Source organism: Macaca nemestrina, chromosome 8, assembly GCF_043159975.1.
Source record: "Macaca nemestrina isolate mMacNem1 chromosome 8, mMacNem.hap1, whole genome shotgun sequence".
Classification (NCBI taxonomy): domain Eukaryota; kingdom Metazoa; phylum Chordata; class Mammalia; order Primates; family Cercopithecidae; genus Macaca; species Macaca nemestrina.
The window spans coordinates 8200111-8222403 of NC_092132.1; the positions used below are offsets into that span (position 1 = coordinate 8200111).

The following is a 22293-nucleotide window of genomic DNA, read 5'->3' on the forward strand; positions in this document are numbered from 1 at the left end:
TGTAAATATAAAATTATTTATAAATACATTATTTGTATAAACATATTTGTACATGTTTAAGATGTTCCTATTATATTAAAATATCTATTTACATGTTAAGCCAAAAATAAGCAATTAAGAAAACAGAAAAGATTATAGTTTTCATTCTACATCCTACTTTGGAAGAATATGAAATGGTTCATATAAAGTGTGCTCTTTAAACAAACTGAACATAAAAGAAGTCAATTAAGCATTTTTCATGTGTTAAAGATATAAAACAAGTATCCATTAAAGTAAGTGTTAAAACACAAAAGGTACAGATCTAAATGATCAAATATGTGTTGTAACAATAAATGTGAATGAATTATATCATTTCATTAAAATAAGAAGATATTTAGATGTAGCTTATAAACTATTTTCCAATTGTATTGTGTATTAAATATATGATTAAATATATGGTCAAATGCAACAAAAATCATAAAGCTATACGTGTTACTATTTGAGTGAATCTAATCTACTTTATTTTGCTTTGAAATCAACTTTGTAATTGTTCTTATCCTTATATAATTTTGTTCATGGTTTTATATTTGTTGAGTCATAGTGACGATAAACTTCATGATTTCACAAGAAGCCAGAGTTAGCCTTTAAAATAAGAGGAAGATCATGCCATCCCTTCGCTAAAATCCTGGAGTGATTTTTCATTTCCTTTGTTTTTAAAAAGTGTCAAAATGGTTTCAAAGCATCCAAGGCCATACATCATCAGGCTTTCTGATGCCTCTCAACTTGACACCCATTTCTCCTTCCCTGGTTTACTTTGCTCCAGCAGAACACCATTTTTGTTGTCTCAGCATTTTTTCCCCTGCCAATCACAAAGGTGGCTGGAATGTTCTTCCCCTGAGCTCCTGGTTGCTTACTTCCTCACCCGTTTCTCATCTTTACTCATGGGTTGCCTCCACAGTGAGACATTCCCTAGCCTTTCCATTTAAAATTTCCCCTTCTCTTGCTTGCATTCGTTTTCACCTTAGCTCTAACGTATAACATATATATCATTTGTAAGTTATGTTTAGTATCTGTTTTTTCCCACTCGTATATAAAATCCAGAAGTGCAAAAATTGTTGACTTTTTTTTTTCATTGACATATACTCCACACCTAGAAGAGAGTCTGGCACGCAATTGGTAACCCATAAATATTTTTAAAAGAATGGAAAGAAAGATAGATGCATTGGTGGATGAATGGCTTTCTACTCTGAAAACTCAATTATGAAAATATCTAAATGGTTACCTTTTGTGTTTCAATCATAGTCTAAAAATTGATGATACAGACACAATACAAAACAAACTTAAAAAATAATGAGGGTGTATTAGTCCAATTTCACACTGTTGATAAGGATATACCTGACAATGGGCAATTTGCACAAAAGGGTTTATTGGACTCACAGTTCCTTGTGGCTGGGGACGTCTCACAATCATGGTAGAAGGTGAGGAGGAGCAAGTCACATTTTACATGGACAGTGACAGGCATAGAGAGAGAGAGTTTGTGCAGGGGAACTCCTCTTTTTACAACCATCAGATCTAGTGAGACTCATTCACTGTCACAAGAAAAGCATGAGAAAGACCCGCCCCCATGATTCAATCACTTCCCACTGGGTCCCTCTCACAACATGTGGGAATCGTGGGAGTTAAATTCAAGAAGAGATTTGGATGGGGACACAGCAAAATCATATCAGAGGGGCAGACAGACAACTGAATCTGAAGGGGAGGTCTGTAGAGCAGAGAGCTAAGCATGTTGTTTGTACTTCTCCTTGAAGAGGTTCTTAACTTTCCTTGTTGGCTGCATTCCTATGTATGCTCTTTGTAGAAATTGTGATTGGGAGTTTACTCATGATTTGGTTCTCTGCTTGTCTGTTGTTGGTGTATAGGAATGTTTGTAATTTTTGCACATTGATTTTGTATCCTGAGACTTTGCTGAAGTTACTTATCAACTTAAGAAGTTTTGGGCTTAGACAATGGGGTTTTCTCTTGATATAGAATCATCCTTCTACAAAGACAATTAGACTTCCTCTCTTCCTATTTTAATATCTTTTATTTCTTTTCCTTGCTTGATTGCCCTGGCCAGAACTTCCAATATTATGTTGATTAAGAGTGGTGAGAGAGGGCATTGTTGCCTTGTGCTGGTTTTCAAGGGGAATGGTTCCAGCTTTTGTCCATTCAGTATGATATTGGCTGTGGGTTTGTCATAAATGGCTCTTATTATTTGGAGGTATGTTCCTTCAATACTTAGTTTATTGAGAGTTTTTCCGATGAAGGAATGTTGAATTTTGTCAAAGGTCTTTTCTGCGTCTATTGAGATAATCATGTGTTTTTTGTCTTTAGTTCTCTTTATGTGATGAATTAAGTTTAATTTGCATATGTTGAACCAGCCTTGCATGCTGGAGATGAAGCCAACTTGATCATTATGGATAAGATTTTTCATGTGCTGCTGGATTCTGTTTGCCAGTATTTCATTGAGGATTTTTGCACTGATGTTCATCAGAGATACTGGCCTGTAGTTTTTTTTTTTTTTTTTTTTTTTTTGGTTGTTTCTCTACCCAGGTTTTGGTATCAGGATAATGCTGGCCTCGTAAGATAAGTTAGGGAGAAGCCTCTCCTTTTCAATTGCTTAGAATAGCTTCAGAAGAAATGGTACAAGCTCCTCTTTACACCCCTGGTAGAATTCAGCTGTAAATCTGTCTAGTTCTGGGCTTTTCTTCTTTGGTAGGCTATTTATTACTGCCTCAATTTCAGAACTGATTATTGGTCTATTCAGGGATTCAACTTCTTCTCAGTTCAGTATTGGGAGGCTGTGTGTCTTCAGGAATTTATCAGTTTCTTCCAGATTTCCTAGTTTATTTGCATAGGAGTTATTTGTAGTATTCTCTGATGGTTGTTTGTATTTCTGTGGGGTCAGTGGTGATATCCCCTTTATCATTTTTCATTGTGTCTATTTGATTCTTCTCTCTTTCTTTTTTATTAGTCTAGCTAGTTGTCTATATCATTTTTTTTCAAAAAAAAAAAAAAACAACACACAGATGCTAGATTCCTCAATTTTTTGAAGGTATTTTCTTGTCTCCATATTTTCTTGTCTCCATCTCCTTCAACTCTGCTCTAATGTTGATTATTTCTTGTCTAGCTCAAGGAAATCAGAGAGGACACAAATAAATAAATAAAAAAATCCATGCTCATGGATAGGAAGAATTAATATCATGAAAATGGTCATACTGCCCAAGGTAATTTGTAGATTAAATGTTATTCCCATTGAACCACCGTTGACACTCTTCACAGAATTAGAAAAAAAAAAAAAAAAAACAATAAAACTATTTTAAAATTCATTGGGATCAAAAAAAAAGCCCATATAGCAAAGACAAATCTAAGCAAAAAGAACAAAGCTGGAAGTATCATCCGACCCAACTTCAAATTATACTACAAGGCTACAGTATCCAAAACAGCATGGTACTGGTACAGAAACAGACACATAGACCAACAGAACAGAATAGAGGACTCAGAAATAAGATCACATATCTACAACCATCTGATCTTCGACAAACTGGACAAAAACAAGCAACGGGGAAAATATTCTCTATTTAATAAATGGCACTGGGATAACTGGCTAGCCATATGCAGAAAGTCAAAACTGTACCCCTTCCATACACGTTATACAAAAATTGACTCAAGATGAATTAAGGACTTAAATGTAAAACCCAAAACTATAAAAACCCTAGAAGAAAATCTAGGCAATATGATTCAGGAAGTAGACATGGGTAAAGATTTCATGACAAAAACATCAAGAGCAATTGCAACAAAAGCAAAAAATGACAAATGGAATCTAATTAAACTATCAAGCCTCTGCACAGAAAAATAAACTATCATCTGAGCGAACAGACAACCTACAGAATGGGAGAAAATTTTTGTGATCTATTTATCTGACAAAGGTCTAATAGCCAGAATAAAAAAAACATTAAATTCATAACAAAAACAAACAACCCCATTACAAAGTGGGCAAAGAACACGAACAGACATTTCTCAAAAGAAGACATTTATGCAGCCCACAACATATGAAATAAAGCTTAACATCACTGATCATTAGAGAAATGCAAATCCAAACCAAAATGAGATACCATTTCATGCCAGTCAGAATGGTGATTATTAAAAGGCCAAGGAACAAAAGATGCTGGTGATGTTGTGGAGAAACAGGAATGCTTTTACACTTTTGGTGGGAATGCAAATTAGTTCAATTATTGTGGAAGACAGTGTGGCAACTCCTCAAAGACCTAGAACCAGAAATTCCATTTGATGCAGCAATCCCATTATTGGGTACACGCCCAAAGTAATAGAAATCATTCTGTTATAAAGATACATGCACAACTGTGTTCACTGCAGCACTATTCACAATAGCAAAGACATGGAATCACCCCAAATGCTCATCAGTGATAGACTGGATAAAGAAAATGTGGTACATACACACAATGGAATACTATGCAGCCATAAAAAGGAATGAGATCATGTGATTTTCAGGGACATGGATGGAGCTGGAAGCCATTATCCTTGGCAAACAAACACAGACACAGAAAACCAAACACCGCATGTTTTCACTTATAAGTGGGAGCTGAAAAATGAGTACTCATGGACACAGGGAGGCGAACAACACACACTGGGGCCTGTCAAGGGGGTGGTGTGGAGGGAGAGAGAGCATCAGAAAAGGTAGTGAAAGGCTGTTGGGCTTGATAGCTAGGTGTTTGGTTAATAGGCGCAACAAACCACCATAGTACATGTTTACCTATATAACAAACCTGCACATTCTGCACATGTACCCCAGAATTTAAAATAAAAAATGAGGTGTCTATATATGTCAGAGGGTGTTATAGTTTAGAAATTCATGAGTGTGCAGCAAGGTTTTCTTCTACTATATTGCATTAATCAAAAAAAGTCTCAGTTTTTGCTTCCATTTGATTACTCATAGACATAGACAGCTGCAAGAAATGTGTTAACTCTAATGACACGATTCTAAGAAATACTTTTTGTTTTTGTCGATTTGGTTGGTTCATTTGTTGACAAGATGTCACCTGAAGGACACCTCCAGCATTATAGATGATGGCAGTGACATGCCCAAGGTCAAACAGAGGATAAGCTCTAAAATGAGATTTAAAATTAAATTTTTTGGTCTTTAGGTTTCTTGCTGGGGACAGACAAAAGAGAGATGCACAAGTGATCTTAAGTAGTAATTTATAGCTTTTAGACTAATTGAAAATAAAAATAAAAATAAAATAGCCTGATAGTAGGAATCTTATTTTATTATTTGGTTTTCTAACATTCATCATCAAATTTAATTTAAATTATAATATGGCATTATTTAGTGAAAATACATGAAAATTGCAGAAAATTAGCATAGAAAAAATAGGGAATATGAAGTAGTACAAAGGCTTTCAACTTAATTCTCTTGTGAAGTCTCTAAATATTTTGGTGGATCTTTATTTCTAGGACATATTTTCTTGTGTTTAGGAAAAATTCATATGTCACCATAATCATGCCAGTTTTTTTTTCTATTTTGAATTTAATTCTTTAATGTTTCAATCTTGAGCCTCCAAATCTGTTGTCAACAGGTTTCCTAATACAGTGTCAGCAAAGATATTTCAGTGATGCTTCAAACTGCCTTGAATTCAGAATTGCAAGAATGTTTCTCCTGAGAATACTTGAGTTGTAGATAAAAATGATGACACTAGTAATAACAACGCTTCCTTTTATTGAAATATTACTGTGTGTCAAAAACTGTCCTAATAAGAATTTATGTTTCTATTTATCCTTCAAAACAGTTTTTTCAAGAAAAGCATCATTCCTATTTGAAGATCAAAATATACTGGTTCAGGTAAAGTAGTAGTTTACATAACCAAACCGTAATAGATTGAGATTAGAATTAAGAACACTGGAGAGCAAAGTTCAATGTTACCACTACTACCACTACTACTAAAAATAATGCTGCTAATAATAATAATAATAATAATAAATCAAAGAAAATGGAGAATAGGTAGGGAAGGTAGAGATAAAAGAAGAAAGAAGTGAGAGTGCAGAAAACAAAAGGGAAGGAAACCTCACTCAAAAGACTTTTCCACTTATTTAGTCTTTTGTGTTTCTGTGAAATTGACAAAGCAAGAATCAGTGGTGGTTAGGCACTATTGGGCAGTACCACTGGTGGGTGGATGGGGTGTAAAAGTATAAAACAACACATTGAAGGCAGTTGTGAAGCTTATTCACGGATGCAGAAGGTTGCTGATGCCAGACCCATTGTAAGTAAGTGGGAGTAGATGTGCTGAATGTGTGCATTGCTTAAACCATCTTATTCCATGAACTACAATGATGATATGCCACACCTATTATTAACCACTCCAAGAGCATATCAAGTGGTTGAGTCAGCATGGATTGCACGTGTCAGTGTGGATGGCAAGAGTCGAGAGGACTCTTTAGTATACACTTATTGATGACCATGTTTGTTGAAATAGATAGATAACAGACTGTGAGCAGTGCATACTAAATGCAACATTTATATATCAGACACTGAACTTTTCACAATGTCTCCATACTGTGCTACTTTCTAGCAAACAATAATCTCTCCAACACACACACACACACACACACACACACACACACACACACACACACACACACAATCTCCTTCACTCCTCTCAAAGTATCTTACATATGAAAGGGACAAATGAATACACATGAGTGCATGGAGAAAACTTGCTATCAAGTTTCCGGAAGATGGCCATATCATTCAGCACAGAAAGCTTTAAAGTTCTCAGGAAATGGCTTTTGAGAAAAATTGTCACTGCCTTTGCAATCTTGGGATTGGGCTGCACAGACAAGTCAGCTGCAAGGAAATAGAAATAAATATAAAAGCTGTGAGTTAAGAACTGCTGCCATCAGTCATTTAATCACGTCTGGACCGCTGGCTTTGCAATGAGGCTTGAAGTAAGCTTGTGAAGGATACAGGTTTGATTCAGAATGGATAGATGTCTTTCCTATAGCCTTGGTCAAAGGACAGTGGGCTGGGAAACAGAAGTGGTTATTAGGAGGCCTGACTTCAACTTCACCACAAACCAACTCTCTGACCTTGGACTTGTCAGTTGATGCAAATTCCTACTCTTTCATGTGGAAACAACATAGAAGAAAACTAACATCATAGAGCTTAAAAATAGTGACAATGTTTAGGACTTACTGCCCTCACTTTGTACAAGAAAGACACGTAGATAATAAAGGCTACAAATGTTTGTAGAGTACCCTCCCCACTGGCACAGGAGTTATATCAAAGTGTTTATATACTTTTGCATTTGATCTTCAAAATATAATAAAATATATAGACATATATATACATATATACATATCTATGATACATAATGTATATGTATGTGTATATATACATTATATATACATATCTACCATACATATATACATATGTACATACATATAAATGTCGATACTTAATTTATATATATGTATGTACATATATACCTACAATTGACATGTACATATATATGTATGTGTATATACGTGTGTGTGTTTGTGTGTGTTTACTTTCTTACCTGTAACTTACAGATAAGGGACCAGAGCCTCAGGTCGTTTAAGAACAAGTCTGCCTGCCTGGAGAGTACATTGTACCTACCAGGATTCCAAATAGGCCTCATAGACTCCAAAAGCCCAAAGTATTCTATATATTGCGTACTTGAGAGACGCAGTGTCAGGTGTTGGAGTGCAGGCAGCAATGCTTTGGCAGAGCTGTCCCAGCCTTCAAAATGGTGAAAAGTATGGAGAAGTAAGGAACCCTGAAGCCAGTGCTGCACTAAATGTCCTTGTTTTGAACCTAGTTGTCATTCGCTAGTAGTCATTTTAAATATAATTCATAGAGCCTCTTTGATACTAACTCCTCATATGAAGAAAAAATAGAGTACAAGAACTTTTATATTGTTGTAAGGATCCTACATGCAAACAAATGAAAGTGTTTTATAAAACTGAAAAATGTAATATGCAAATAGCAATTATTTTTAGTATAAGAAATAAACATCGTCATAATAATAAATCAGTTTTTGCTTACACTTCTGTTGTATTAATGATTGTTATATTTCTATTTCTATTATTAAGTATGGGTTTTATTATTTCCCAGAGAACAGGGAGAATTACAATTATAATTTTTTAAATTTAGATGTTGACATTGGCCCAGTAAACAACATATGCTAGTAAATATGTATTGAAAGTATGACATTCATACATACATAAAAGGTTAACACATTACTTTTAAGAAATCCTCAAAAGGTTTCATGGGAAGAGATCAACATTCAATTATAGGTAGAAGATCAGCAAGCAGAGAAGGTCTGATAACAGCCAGGTCACTTTGGCTTCCAAGGAAATTGTGCTTTTCACCTACACAGGGGTTATTTGTTATTCTTGTCTTGGCTTTGAGATCACTGGAACCATTCCACATGCCTGAGTATGTTGATCTGGATTACACTAGATTTGTAAGCTACAGCAGGAGCTTTTCAATAGCAGGGAAATCATGAGAGGGCAGTTTCCCACTGGGTGCAAAAGGAGACAGGTGTAGCCTGAACTCTCTGGCTAAGCTGATACAAGGCCTGCATCAAAATGAATAAAGCCAGGAAAAATTCACAGAGAGAAGGACACATGTTCATTCTTGGGTATTTTGCAAAGTCAAAAGGCTTCTGGAATCTTATTCTAATCAAAGCTTCTCTCTGCACTGTGACATGATTTTTTTTTTTTTAAATCTTTGAATCGCCCTCATTATTTCAGACACTTTTTTATTTATGTACTTATCAGTCCAACTTCTATTTATTTACGCACTGATTCATTCATTTATCAAGTTCTGAGCTTGCTTAAGCACTGAAAATAAATAGAAGGGAAACAAGCACAAAAACAAAAATTGAAAAAGCATGTAACTCTTATCCAGGCCCCTAAGGGCTTGCCATCTCTGTTTTCAATAAGGGCTTTATATATATTGTCAAATTTAATTCTCATAACAAATCTGGGTAGATTAAGTTTCTGAATTCAGAGTGAGATTTCCCAAATCAGGCAAATTTGAAATCTAATGATGTTCTTACAAGACACACTGGTCTTCATCTGGTGTTGAAGGTATTAAGACGTCTCTGCTTCCATTGCAATCTCTATGGTTTATTCTCAGTCCTCTTCTATCATGGCTCACAGCTGCCCATCTCAATCTTCCTGTTGCAGGCAATAGAACAACTGCAGGAGCTATGTAAATACTAGCTCATTTGGAGAAGCCTTAACCAACTTACGTCATTCCTCCTAGATGTCTGGAGGCCCATGCTACTTCATTCAATTAATCAATATTTATAGATGCCAACGATATGCTGGACATAGCTACACCCTGGGGTGATGAAAAGAAACAAATACAATCACTAGAGTTTATGTATTTATTTGGCGTATCCTGGGACTATCATTTTGGTATTATCTTCTTACTGAACCATGGTTGTCATGTAGACAGTCATGCTTAATCAAAATATGAAGGGTTGTTGTGTGACTGTGGAGAAGACATGAGTAATTTTTTTTTTCACTTTAAGTCACGTATAGTCACAGAATCAGAGAGCTACCTGACATTTTAGAATCAAGTTGGTTTAACGGCACCTAGTTTGGGTTCCCAGATTTTCAGGGATCATAAATATTAAAAAGCATATTTTGTATTATTTAAGATAGTTTTTAAAACAATGGCTAAAATACTGATGACAACAGTGAAAATAAATGTTTTCATTTTGCCTGGCACTATTATGTGCTCTTTCCTTCTTTTTCTCATTTAATATTGTCTTAGTGCATTCTCACACTGCTAATAAAGACATACCCAAGACTGGCTAATGTGTAAAGGAAAGAAGATTAATTGACTTACAGTTCAGCATGGCTGGGGAGGCCTCAGGAAACTTACAATTATGGTAGAATGGGAAGCAAGCATGTCCTTCTTCACATGGCAGCAGGAAGGAGAAGTGCAGAACAAAGAGGAAAAAATCCCTTATAAAACCATCAGGGACTGGGCGTGGTGGCTCAAGCCTATAATCCCAGCACTTTGGGAGGCCAAGATGGGTGAATCACGAGGTCAGGAGATCGAGACCATCCTGGCTAACACGGTGAAACCCCGTCTCTATTAAAAAATACAAAAAACTAGCCGGGCGAGGTGGTGGGTGCCTGTAGTTCCAGCTACTCAGGAGGCTGAGGCAGGAGAATGGCATGAACCCGGGAGGCAGAGCTTGCAGTGAGCGGAGATCACGCCATTGCACTCCAGCCTGGGAGACAGAGCGAGACTCCGTCTCAAAAAAAAAAAAAAAAAACAAAAACAAAAAAACCATCAGATCTCATGAGAACTAACTCACTATCACAACAACAGGAAGACATTTTCCTGTCTTCTTCTGAGCCCTCCTAACTGTTCCAATCTCTTCCTGTTACCCAGTTCCAAAGTTGTTTCTATGCTTTTTAGCAGACCTATAACAACAGCCGCATGGGGGTAAGAGCCCCCGTGAGTTAATTACCTCCCACTGAGCCCCTCCAAAGACACATGGGGATTATGGGATCTATGATTCAAAATGAGATCTTGCTGAGGAAACAGCCAAACCATATCAAATCTTAACACCAAACTGATGAGGTAGGAAGTGTTCAAACACTGAACATATGGCCGAGTAAACTGAGGTTCAGAATGACAAGGACATGCCAAAGTTCACAAAACTACAGAGTAGGAATTAAAAGCAAGATATTGGATGTTGGTGTCTATAATTTAACTTTTATGCTATATAATTTACCAAATGTGTTCTGAACAGGTAACTCAAAAATGTAATAATTTTGTTCTTGAAATGGAATTATATAAACACAGCATAGCAGATCACTTATTCATCCAGAGAATTTCTCACTGACAGGGCATATGATTTTAATGACATTCAGAGTATACTGTTCTTCTGTTTACCAAATGATTCTGGTGGTAGAAATTTGTGAAGAAATAATCATCTCCATTTTTGTTGAAGTTAGCAACTGAGGTCTAAAATAATTTACATAAACTACTCAAATGTTGATGGAAATCCAGAAAGCAACCTGTTTTTCAGATTCCTCTTCCACAGATTAACACGATAACTATAAAACAAAATTCAAATGTTGATTTGAAGGAGTCCTAATACAGTAGCCATTCTTTTACATGGATGAAGCTTCACATCTTTAATTATGAAAGGTTTCATGGAAGAAGCAGTTGAAATTGCTAAAAAAAAAAAAAAAAAAAAAAAAGTGTTGTAACCTTTAACCATACGACGAGAAGAGGGCATTATCAGCCCAAGATAATGAAATAAAACGTGGGCTTGTGTGTATAACATGTTTGATCTCTCCTCATTCATAATTCAGTCTTCACACTTAAAAGTTGAGTCATGGTAAACGCTTGTGCATTGCCCAGCTTCTCTAGATTCCTATCTAACACAGGATTGTTAAAATACTTTTGCTTTCTTGAGGCATTTAAAACTTCCCAATATGCTTCTGATGTATTATCAGGAAACAAGCAATGTCTCCATGTCAATTGATGGAAACGTTTTTCTTTATTCAAAGACGTAGATCCATTAGATCCAACTATCAGATTTTCTGAAGTCAAAGTGTCACAATACACATAAAAGTTTGTCCTTCAGGTTCCCCCCCCCCACGAGAAGGAAGACCATATATACTTATATGGGGCAATTTCATTTTTCAAAGTGAACTTTACACAAGTTTAGTCTCATGTTTCTAACTATTCTGAATCTACCACCTGCTTAGGGTTAGATATTGTATTACATGTGTCATTTAATCCTAAAAAGTAAACAGATAGCAAAACATAACCAGAAATATATCAGTAATAACAATACAAACAATAATAAAACATTGATATATAGTCATAATCCCCATTTTAGATGGAAAAGTGAAACCTCTTCAGTTAAGAAACTAGTATATTTTCTGAAATATGGGTAGTGATGGGACTTTTATTCTGAGCTGTGAATATTGTGTGAAAGTTGATTTTATAGCCAGCACTCTTCTCATTAACAGCACTGCTTCAATATTTCATGTCAACAAATGGGAGTTACATTTCTTGAGAAAATTTTAGATGAGTTAAATTAAACAATGTATGAATTGAGGTCTCTGTAAACATCCAGAAAAAAGGCTTCTTTATCCAAATACTCATTTCTCACACATTCATTTTTTTGGTCACAAATATTTCTCTAACGGCTACTTATCCCTGGTAATAGCAGACATTTTGAGATTTGAGAAATCAGAAGACAAAAGATTCACACAGACGACTGCAGGGCAGATTGGAAAAAGTATAGCTCTGTAGAGAAAAAGAAATCCCAGATAAGAAAATAGCTGGGAACTCAATGGCAGTAGAGTGCGCGATGATGTGTTCAGCAGATGAAAAACCGCTCAATCCAGCTGAAGTCCGGGTCCAGTAAGGACTGGGGTCCACAAAGATGAGGGGTACAAAGTGGGATTAGAGAAGTATGCATCTGTAAAAGGTTGTAGATTTTCTAGTTGTTGAAAATAAATAAAACTTAAAAGCTGTTAGAACACTAAAAGAACTTTAAGCCTTGAGAGAGAGACAACAGCATCCTGAGTCACATATGGTTACAATTTCTGTTTCTCAGATGATAAACTTTCTTGTTTTTCTTTTTCTGTACAGCAACTACAGAGAATTAAACGTCAGGAACAAAAACCTCTTGCCTTCTTAAGCAATGAACCTTGTTAAAAATTAACTTCCCCAGATGACAGAAAAGCCATGACTATTACACCACCTATTAAAAATAGTAAATATACCCTTCCCCAAAAGGAAAACAAAAAATAACTCATCAAATTTGTGTAATTATGCACCAATTTTGTATGAAAAAATTTTATTTTCTAAATGACGTTTTCCTAAAAATTTCTAAAAATTCTAAAAAGTTCTCTGTCCCTCACTATATAAATACATCCTTCACTGTCTTACTTCAAAACACTTACTCCATTCCTTTGGAGTTTTTCTGGGTGGTCCGTCCTCAAACTTCACACTTCAATAAATTTTCTTTAAATTTGATTCAGACCCTCTTGATTATTTTGGGTTGACAAGTCTTAAGGAAGTATTTTTACTGGAAGAACTTTATATATTTTTAAATTTATTTTTAACACTTATAAATATATAATGTATTTATAAATAACATCTATATGTTTTAAAAATATATTAATATATTTTATACCATAACATAATAAAATTATATTAGAAATATCAAATATTTAATATATTTATAATAATCACTTATTTGATTAATTAAAAATATTACAATCAAATTACAAGCAATAATAATTTTACTTTAATAAAAATTAAAATTAATATAATAAAATCAATATTATATTAATTATTAACATTAATATTGGTAATAATATTAATGTGATAAGCAATAGGTCAAACCATAATCTTTATAATGAATGAAAATAAAGACATAGCATAACAAAGTGTACGGCATGCATCTAAGAAAATGCTTAATGCCTATAAACACCTATGTTAATGAAGAAGAAATATCTCAAATCAATAACTTGTTTATGCCTTAAGAAACTAGAACAGAAGACCTGACTAAGCTCATAAAGCCCAAATGGAAAGACATAATAAAGATTAGAGTGAAAAATAAATAAAAAACAATTTCCTTCCTGTTGAAGGAAATTAAAGAAGTCATAAATTCGTGAGAATACATTTTATATTCTTATGTTCATAGATATGAAGATATAACATAGTTAAGATGGCAACCCTCCCTAAATTGAGCTACAGATCTAAAATAACCCTTATCAAGTACTAGATAGATTTTTTGGAAAAATCAAACAACCAAAAACAACTCACAATCTGGTCCCAAATCCATATATATTTTAGCATGGCCAAAATAGTCTTAAAAAAAATGGAAGCATTTACAATTCTTGATTTCAAAAAGCTATTATAAAACTACTCTTATTGGTACAGTGTGGTATTGTCATTAAGACTTATGGAAAGAATGGAATTGAGGGTCAAGAAATATACTCTTACATCGGTGGTCAGTTGATTTTCAGGAAGTGTGCCAATGGGAGAAGAATAATCTTTTCAGCAAATCATAATGGTACAATAGGATACCTATGGGCAAAATAATTATTCTGGACTCGTACTCCATGCTACATATAACAGGAATTGTGATATGGACCAAAATGGATCACTGACATATTACATATTATTTATTATTGACATAAATGTAAGAGCAAAATCCCTAAGCAAGAATCATACCCCTAGAGTTCTACCTGATGTAAATGACGAGTTGATGGGTGCTGATGAGTTGATGGGTGCTGATGAGTTGATGGGTGCAGCACGCCAACATGGCACAGGTATACATATGTAAGAAACCTGCACGTTATCCACATGTACCCTAGAACTTAAAGTATAATAATAAAAAAAAAAAGAGCAAAATCTATAAAACTCATAGAAAGAAATAGGAATAAATATCCATGATTTGAGGTTGAGCAATGTTTCCTGGATATGATACAAAAAGCAAGAACAATGAAGAAAAACATAAATAGGATTTTCACAAAAATTAGAAAAAAAAATGTATACTTCAAAGAAAATCATCAAGAAAGTGAAAATCAGCCACAGAATGGGGGAAGATATTTTCAAATCATACATCTGATAAGGCACTTGTATCCAGAATATAGAAAGAACACTTATAACTCAACAAACATATAGAAAATTTAATTTTCAAAGGCCAAATAACTTGAATAGATAATTCTTCAAAGAAGATATAAAAATTGTTCATAAATATATGCAAAGGTATTCAACATCATCACGGAAATCAAAATCACAATGAGGTACCACTTTGCATCTACTAGGATAAATAAAATTACAGAGAAATTATCATGTGTTGATGAAGGGATGGAAAAATTGGAACCCTTAAACACTCCTGGTGAGAATGTTAAATGTTACAGCCTCCCTGTAAACACTTTGTCAACTTTTAAAATGTTACATCCAGAGTTACCATGTAAGTCAGCAGTTCCATTTCTAGGAATTTACCCAAGAAAATTGAAAACATGTATCTTCAGAAAGCCTCGTATACAAATATTGATAGCAGAATTACTCATAATAATAAAAAGATTAAAGCAACCCATATGTCCATCAACTGATAAATAGATAAAATTTAGTATATCCATGCAATAGAATATTATTTAGCAATAAAATGGAATGAAGTACCGATATATACTACAAAATGAAAGAACCTTGAAAACATTATGCTTAGAGAATGAAGCCAACCACAAAAGGCCACATATTATATGACCCCATTTATATAAAGATTCCAGAATAAGCAAATACACAGGGAGAAAGTAGATTAGCAATGAGGGGGCAAGGAGGACAGAGTACAAGTATATGCCTTTATGAAGTGATACAAATTTTCTAAAATTACATAATGATGATGGTTGTACAACTCTGTAAATTTACTAAAAATTGCTGAATTATACACTTTTAAGGTGTAAATTGTGTGTTATGTCAATTATATCTCAATAAAAATGTGATTGTTTATTTAAAAAGCAAACAAACCTCATTTCAGGTTGCCTGACTTTGTACCCTTGCTCACTTTTTAGCTCTTGAGTTCCTCTCTAGTCTCTATGAGTTGGAGCTTCTTACATCTTTGGAGACCTCCAAAAGGACCAGATTCTGGATTGACATCTGATTTCCAAACCTAGCAGGATCTACTCACTCTAAATCTTCAGTGTGCCCAGGGCTGAAAGCAAGTAACACCTAAAAATGGCTCTGTTATGTGATGGCAGTTATATAGGAACATAAGGCAGGGAATCAGAGAGAGTCATTCAGTAAGCAACTTAGACATCTAGGCATTAGCTGAGTAGTGCTGGGCTGTATTTCTGCAGAAAATTACAAAATCACATTTTGCCTAAGAAAACAGAAGTTGCTGAGAATACAGTAAAACGCAATGAGTTTTATGACCATTTATCAAAGAACTTTCAGTTTGTGTTTTGAAGCAGGTAAAACAATAACAAATACTGGGGAAATAATGTTAATCTGTATTCAGAGCATTTTATTATAGAAATATAGGAGAAAAACAATACTGCAAGTCTTGTTAGATTTAGCCAAATTGTGCTTACAGTGACAGTTAATTTTGCAGTGTTATATTGGAAAACACTTTTAAAATGAGTGAGAGAAATTTTATTGCAGGGAGAAAATGATGCTCTTAGATTTTTAAGAAGACTGGTATTCTGAATGAGAAAAGTGAGAGAAATTTTCTCCAAACCAGTCTATGATTCTGGATATAATCTGATTTATTTCTTTGTCAAAAACACTGAGGAAGGAAGTAAAAATATTTCAATTTTATAAATGTGAATGACCTGAAATGGTGGATAATAAGCTTTCTGAGAATAATTCATTCATTTATTTCATTTAACAAACATTTACTGAGCTTTGTACCATGCATTATCCTAACCATTAGAGTTACACTAATGAGAAGATACTACAAACCCCACTTTTCTCCTTCAGCCACAACAACCCATTCTCCACTCTGTTGACAAGATGAACTTTAAGGGACATACTTTGTATCATATTTAAAACATAATCCGAATGTCTTACCCAGACCTGCAAAGCTAGACTTGTTGTTAAGGCTTTTGAATGGGAAGAAAATGTTCTCTTTGTAAGGAATGTTCTTTCCTTAGTTCCTCTATCATTTTCATCTCAGCTACTCCTCAAAGGGCTCACTTCACCATCTAATGTCAAGGGGTGCACCAGACAATCAATGTTACTAGGTTAGTGGAAAATTACAAGCGGTTTTTGCCATTAAAAGTAACATCAAAATCAAAATCACAAGGAGATACCACTTTGCATCTACTAAGATAGATAAAATTATAAAGAGAGAAAGTATCATGTATTGATAAGTATAAGGAAAAATGGAAACCTTTAAATACTCCTGGTGAGAATGTTAAATATTGTAGCCTCCATGTAAACAGTCTGTCAGCTTTTCAAACTGTTACATCTAGAGTTACCATATGAGTCAGCAATTCCATTACTAGGAATTTATCCAAGAAAATTGAAAACATATGTCTTTACAAAGCCTCATATACAAATATTGATAGCAGCATTACTCATAATAATAAAAAGGTTGAAACAACCCATATGTCCATCAACTGATAAACGGATAAACAAAATTTGGTAAATTCTAATATATCACCATTCCCATAATTGTATTCTCTTTCTATAATTGCTCATTTTCTGAATTTATCAAGTTCATGTTTCGCTTTTTAGAACATGTTCAGTCCCAACAGTTGGTAAAATGCTGGCTCCAGGAGCTCAAACACCTCTTCTCTCTTCTTCACTGCTGAATCTTCTGTGCCACATTGGAAGTACTCAGTAAATGTTTGATGCATCAACTATTCTTGTCTTCGTTGTGGTTTATAGACTTCAGAGCAAATCAGTATCAATAAATGTAGGGAATGCTCTAAAGAAGTGGTAAAATACAAGCATATATAATGGTGGGTGGGGAGTCCACTCTGGAGAATCAGAAAGTCTCCTGGTTAACTGAAAGCTAAGGAGATGGACATGAGCAGGGATGCAGGGCAGGGCTACAAACCTACAGTGGTGGGCAGGATGTTGAAGGCCTTACTCTTTGTAAAAAGCACTTGATAATTGTTAAATATAATTCACTTGCTTACGAGTTAATGAATCCACAAAAACTTGCACGTTACTTGGGGTAGCCATGTAACTCAGAAATGCTAATGTGGTGGTCTACAAGAGAGACAGAGACCCCAGCTCTCTATGAAATCTGTCTGGAGTTTTCTGCTACTTAAATAACCATACTAAAGGTCAGTGAAATTTCTCCCAGTTGTTTCTCTGGACTTTGCCACTGTCTTGTTCTCTCCCACAAACCCATTTCATGGTCTATCTGTTTTTATGCCCTTGACTTTCTCTGTGTATTTCCGACCTTGCCTGAACTTTAGGAGTATCCAGCATTCAGCTTACTTGCTTTCGACATTCTATGCATGCAACAAAATATCACATGTACACCATAAATATGTACAAATATTATGTATCAATAAAATGACAAAACACTAAAAAACTATTATTTCAATAATTACAATGTTGGAATAAAATGATCATCCATAAGGCTTCCTCTGTTATAACAGTGGTGATAAAACAACTGACAACAGAGTGGAGAGGCTTCTGGAAAGTCTTCAACATTTTATAGCAACTTGCAGCTCTTTTTTACCCACCGCTGAATCACAGGGTTAACCCAACATGTTCTACTTCTCGATTTCCCTTTGGGACCTTACCGAGTTTTCTCTCATCCATCCGTCTTTTCAACCAACTATTCATATTTCCATCCATCTATGCGTTGTTTGTTCATCAATCCACTCAAACATTTGTTGATTTTACTAATTCATTTTACACACACATTTTATGCATTTTATGAGCTGGATGTTTATCTAAGTTCTATAGAATCCTAAAGAAAATACACAAACTTCACCACAGATACTCACACTCACTTGGAAAGACAGATCGGCAAAAAAGGAAAACCAGCAATAATTCTGCCTCAGGAAAAATAACCCCAAATTTCTAGTGACATTGCTGTTCAAAGACTCTATGACACAGACATCTGTGGCAAATCGGGGGAGAAAAAGAAAGAAAAAAAAAGAGAAGAAGCTGATGAAATAACCAAAGCAATGTACAAGTGTGATCAAGCAACATAGAAATGCTTGTCTATTGTAGCCGACTTCACACCATATCCAGGATTGGCAGAAACCAAAGGACACAGGTTACAACTTGGGCCACTTCCTACCAGCAAGTCAGTCATAAAGAGAGTTAGTTGCTCTAAATCTCAGTTTCCACCTATGTAAGATGGGAACAATAATCTCGACCTTAACGTATTGTTATGCTAATTAAATAAGAGAAAAAGGCATGTTAATTCTGTGACCCTATGCTGAAAATCCATGGATAGTCCATGCAGCATTCTAGAGCATGAATAGGATTCTCTCTTATTTGAATGTATAAGGCCAGACTTTGCCTGAAACTTATATTCTCTATTGTTATTTGATTTGACCTATGGCATGTTTATGAAAATGTGACATTATTGTGATTTTTTAAAAAGGACAGATTCTATATTTCGACGCACATTGGTAATAGCACAAAAATCAAACACTGATAAAAGTCAATGGCTTTTTGTGGCTAATAATTCATATAATGTTAGATTACATTCAGATGTGCACACCTTTCCTTCTCAGATCTAATACTTCAATGTATTAATCGAGTTGAAGCTAGCCACGTGCAGGAAGCCTTGTATTCAATAATGCGCTTTGTATCTTACAAACTTGGTAATGCATGACCTGTCTCTGAAGGATGAAACACTTCAGTTCTTTCTTTAATAACTGGGGGATGACGCCTCCCAAATCCATTTCTGACAACTCAGGCATAGTTGATTAAATCACACATCTCTCCTCCCCCTTACTGTCCAAGAAATGCAGGATGCTCAAACTGAAGAGATGTTGATTAAGATGATGTTGGACAATTAATTATGCACCATGATAACCTCTGACCTGTGCAAGTTCTTTCTATTTTAATCAGTTCAGACTCCAAATTAACAGATAATTACATTCTTGTGTTTTAATCAAGTCGTGGGCAGCGGGGAAAAGATGGTGAAGTACAAATCAAGAAAAGAATTCATGTTGAGATAATTTTTTTTAAATGAAAGGTTTGAAAGGATAATTATTTCAATTATTTTACTTTCTTTTTTACCTAGAGCTCTCTTCAAACTGAATTTTTTGTGTAACAGTGCGGTCTCTGAGATACAATGTGCATTTGGGTAAAAAACAAAAACCTACCAAATGTGTATCAGATAGCAGGAAGTATAGATCATGTATGCAACTGAATCAGTGAAAAAATGTAAAATACGCCAAATGCATACCTAAAAGAGGCCATCCTACTCTTTTGAAGCACATACAAAATTGAAAAAAACAAAAAGTGAGTCAGAATTACTTTAGAATGTTCTAATCAATAAATTAACATAAAATTGACGTACAGAAGAAAAGCCTGGCAGAAACATATGATTCCCAGTTTTATATTAAGAGTAAAACTAGCAAATTAATAGCAAAGTCAGGGGTGGAAGCTCATATAGACAATTTTCACTGAATTCATGGTGTATCGGCTTTATAGAGTAGTACATACTCATTTCTAAAAATACAAATAATATATTTCATCAGAACACAAAAGTCTATATACTGTACAATCAAAGCTATGCAAAAAATACCTCAAGGACAAGAAAATGATTGAATAAATGTCTGCAAAGTCCTTGTCTCTGAGTAGTGAGATTATAGATATTATTTTCTCCTTTTGTTTTTATATATCACTATAAGAATCTATGCTTCTCAGGGAACTCATTTTAAATAATACTTTTAGAAACAACAGATTTACTCTTTTTTCAAGGAAGACTGACATGTAAGCCTTTTGGCCAAAGTAGAAACTGTAGCATCATGAAAAGAAGCTTCATGTCACAGTCCTATCCTGATTGGTTTATTACCAGTGAATTTTTTGGATTTTTTTTTTTTTTATTGAGAAGAAATGTGAGTTCATTTTTCTGGCTGGGAAGGAGAGAATGCTGGAGTACAATGTTAGTGTCTGCCATAGACCGGGAAGGAATCCCAGCAGCCTCGTGTATGTTTGCTAAACCTGATGGTGGTCAAGGGTAGTCATCTGAATTCACAAGTGCTAGTCTAGTTTCTCAACTAGCTAGCAGGCTGGAAAGTTTCAAAGTCCCCATTTCTCCTAGTTTATTAAGGTCCCAAGAGCATAAACCTGCTGAATTTTCTCTCCTTTCTTTAACATACCATATAAAATCATCTTTCTCATAGTGTTTATCATTGACATTGCCTAGGAAACTGTTGGAAATGCAGAATCTCAGGTCTGAAACAAGGTATTTGATTCAGAATTGGCATTTTTAATTAGATCCCCCAGGTGGTTTGAAAGAATACTAATGTTTGAGAAGCTCTGCTCTAGCCCAGCAGTTCGTCTTCTGTAAAAGAGATTCCTAGCATCAATCTCCTAGTGTGGTTTTCGGAGATAAATGAGGTAATGCACATGAAAAACTTACTACAATGCCTGATACATAGTAAGCAGTAGATAACCACAGACATTATATTACTATCGAATTTCTCTAATATTTTCTAATACTTTATATATAAGTATATTGAGATTCTACCCAAACCATAAAAGTTCATTGGTATTTGCATTCTAAACTCAGAAGTAAACAAACTCTGCCTCCTAAAACATTTATATCAACATCGAATTCCACACAGTGAACACTGATGAGCCCAAGATCTCAAAGAACTCAGACTCATTAAGCAAAGATGCAATCATGTTAGTTGATGAAGGAAGACTAGGGACTTAGGTATTTGCAATCATTCTGATGAGAACTGAAATAAGGGAGTTCATAGACAGAAAATCCAATTCTCCAGAGTCCCAATTCCCCAAACATTCTAACAAATTCGAGGTTTTTTTTTTTTTTAATTTTAAAAAGTATCTTTATTACAAATTGGAAAAATATGTAACGCTTCACAAATTTGTATGTCATTCTTGTGCAGGGGCCATGCTAATCTTCTCAGTGTCGTTCCAATTTTAGTGAATGCGCTGCCAAAGCGAGCACAAATTTGAATTTTTATTAAAATGTACAGACTTTTCCCCCACCTTTCCAAACATTTTAATCTCATCCATTCCTTTTGTTCATAGCCCATGACATTTAAACTGCAGAATTTTTGGCAAATTTTGAATCAGGGCTTTAACAGAGAGAAACAATACAAGGCAGAAATAAAGGAGGATGAAGTCACTTATAACAATATGTAATCATACGTTTATTTCTTAATTTCATCCATACTTAGTTTACATGTGTTTTATGTGAGAAATATATATATATATAGAGAGAGAGAGGGAGAGAGAGAGGAAATGAAGGGGGGAAACATAGGTTAACAAATATATAACACGATTAGTGCTTATATAAAAAGATGTGATTTCTTTTTATGAAACAAGTGGCTAAGGAGTATCCTTCAAAGAGAAAACTATCATATAAGAATTATTAGGATAATTATTCTATTTTTAGTCAGTTTATTAAGGTCCCAAGAGCATAAACCTGCTGAATTTTCTCTCCCTTCTTTAACATACCATATAAAATAATCTTTCTCATCTGTCTCTGCTCAAGGACGTTTATTTCCTTTCCATGTTGTTCTATGCACATGTCATTTTCTTCTCTGCAG

At 34.6% G+C, this 22293-nt stretch overlaps 1 long non-coding RNA gene and 1 other non-coding gene across 5 annotated transcripts in view; both read right to left on the bottom strand.

The window, feature by feature from the left end:
• The window catches only part of LOC105488264 (uncharacterized), a 266981-nt gene that overhangs the window by 86817 nt on the left and 157871 nt on the right, over positions 1 to 22293 (bottom strand). For 2 of the 4 annotated variants that reach the window (XR_011606696.1, XR_011606698.1), the window contains one exon: positions 10801 to 11266. The exons of the other annotated variants lie outside the window; for them this stretch is intronic. This is a non-coding gene — a long non-coding RNA (uncharacterized lncRNA). Of the gene's footprint in view, positions 1 to 10800; positions 11267 to 22293 lie in introns of those variants that run through there. 4 annotated transcript variants of the gene reach the window in all.
• LOC112427800 (U6 spliceosomal RNA) lies at positions 21583 to 21689 on the bottom strand. Its single transcript, XR_003019537.2, has one exon. It is a non-coding gene; the product is annotated as a U6 spliceosomal RNA (small nuclear RNA).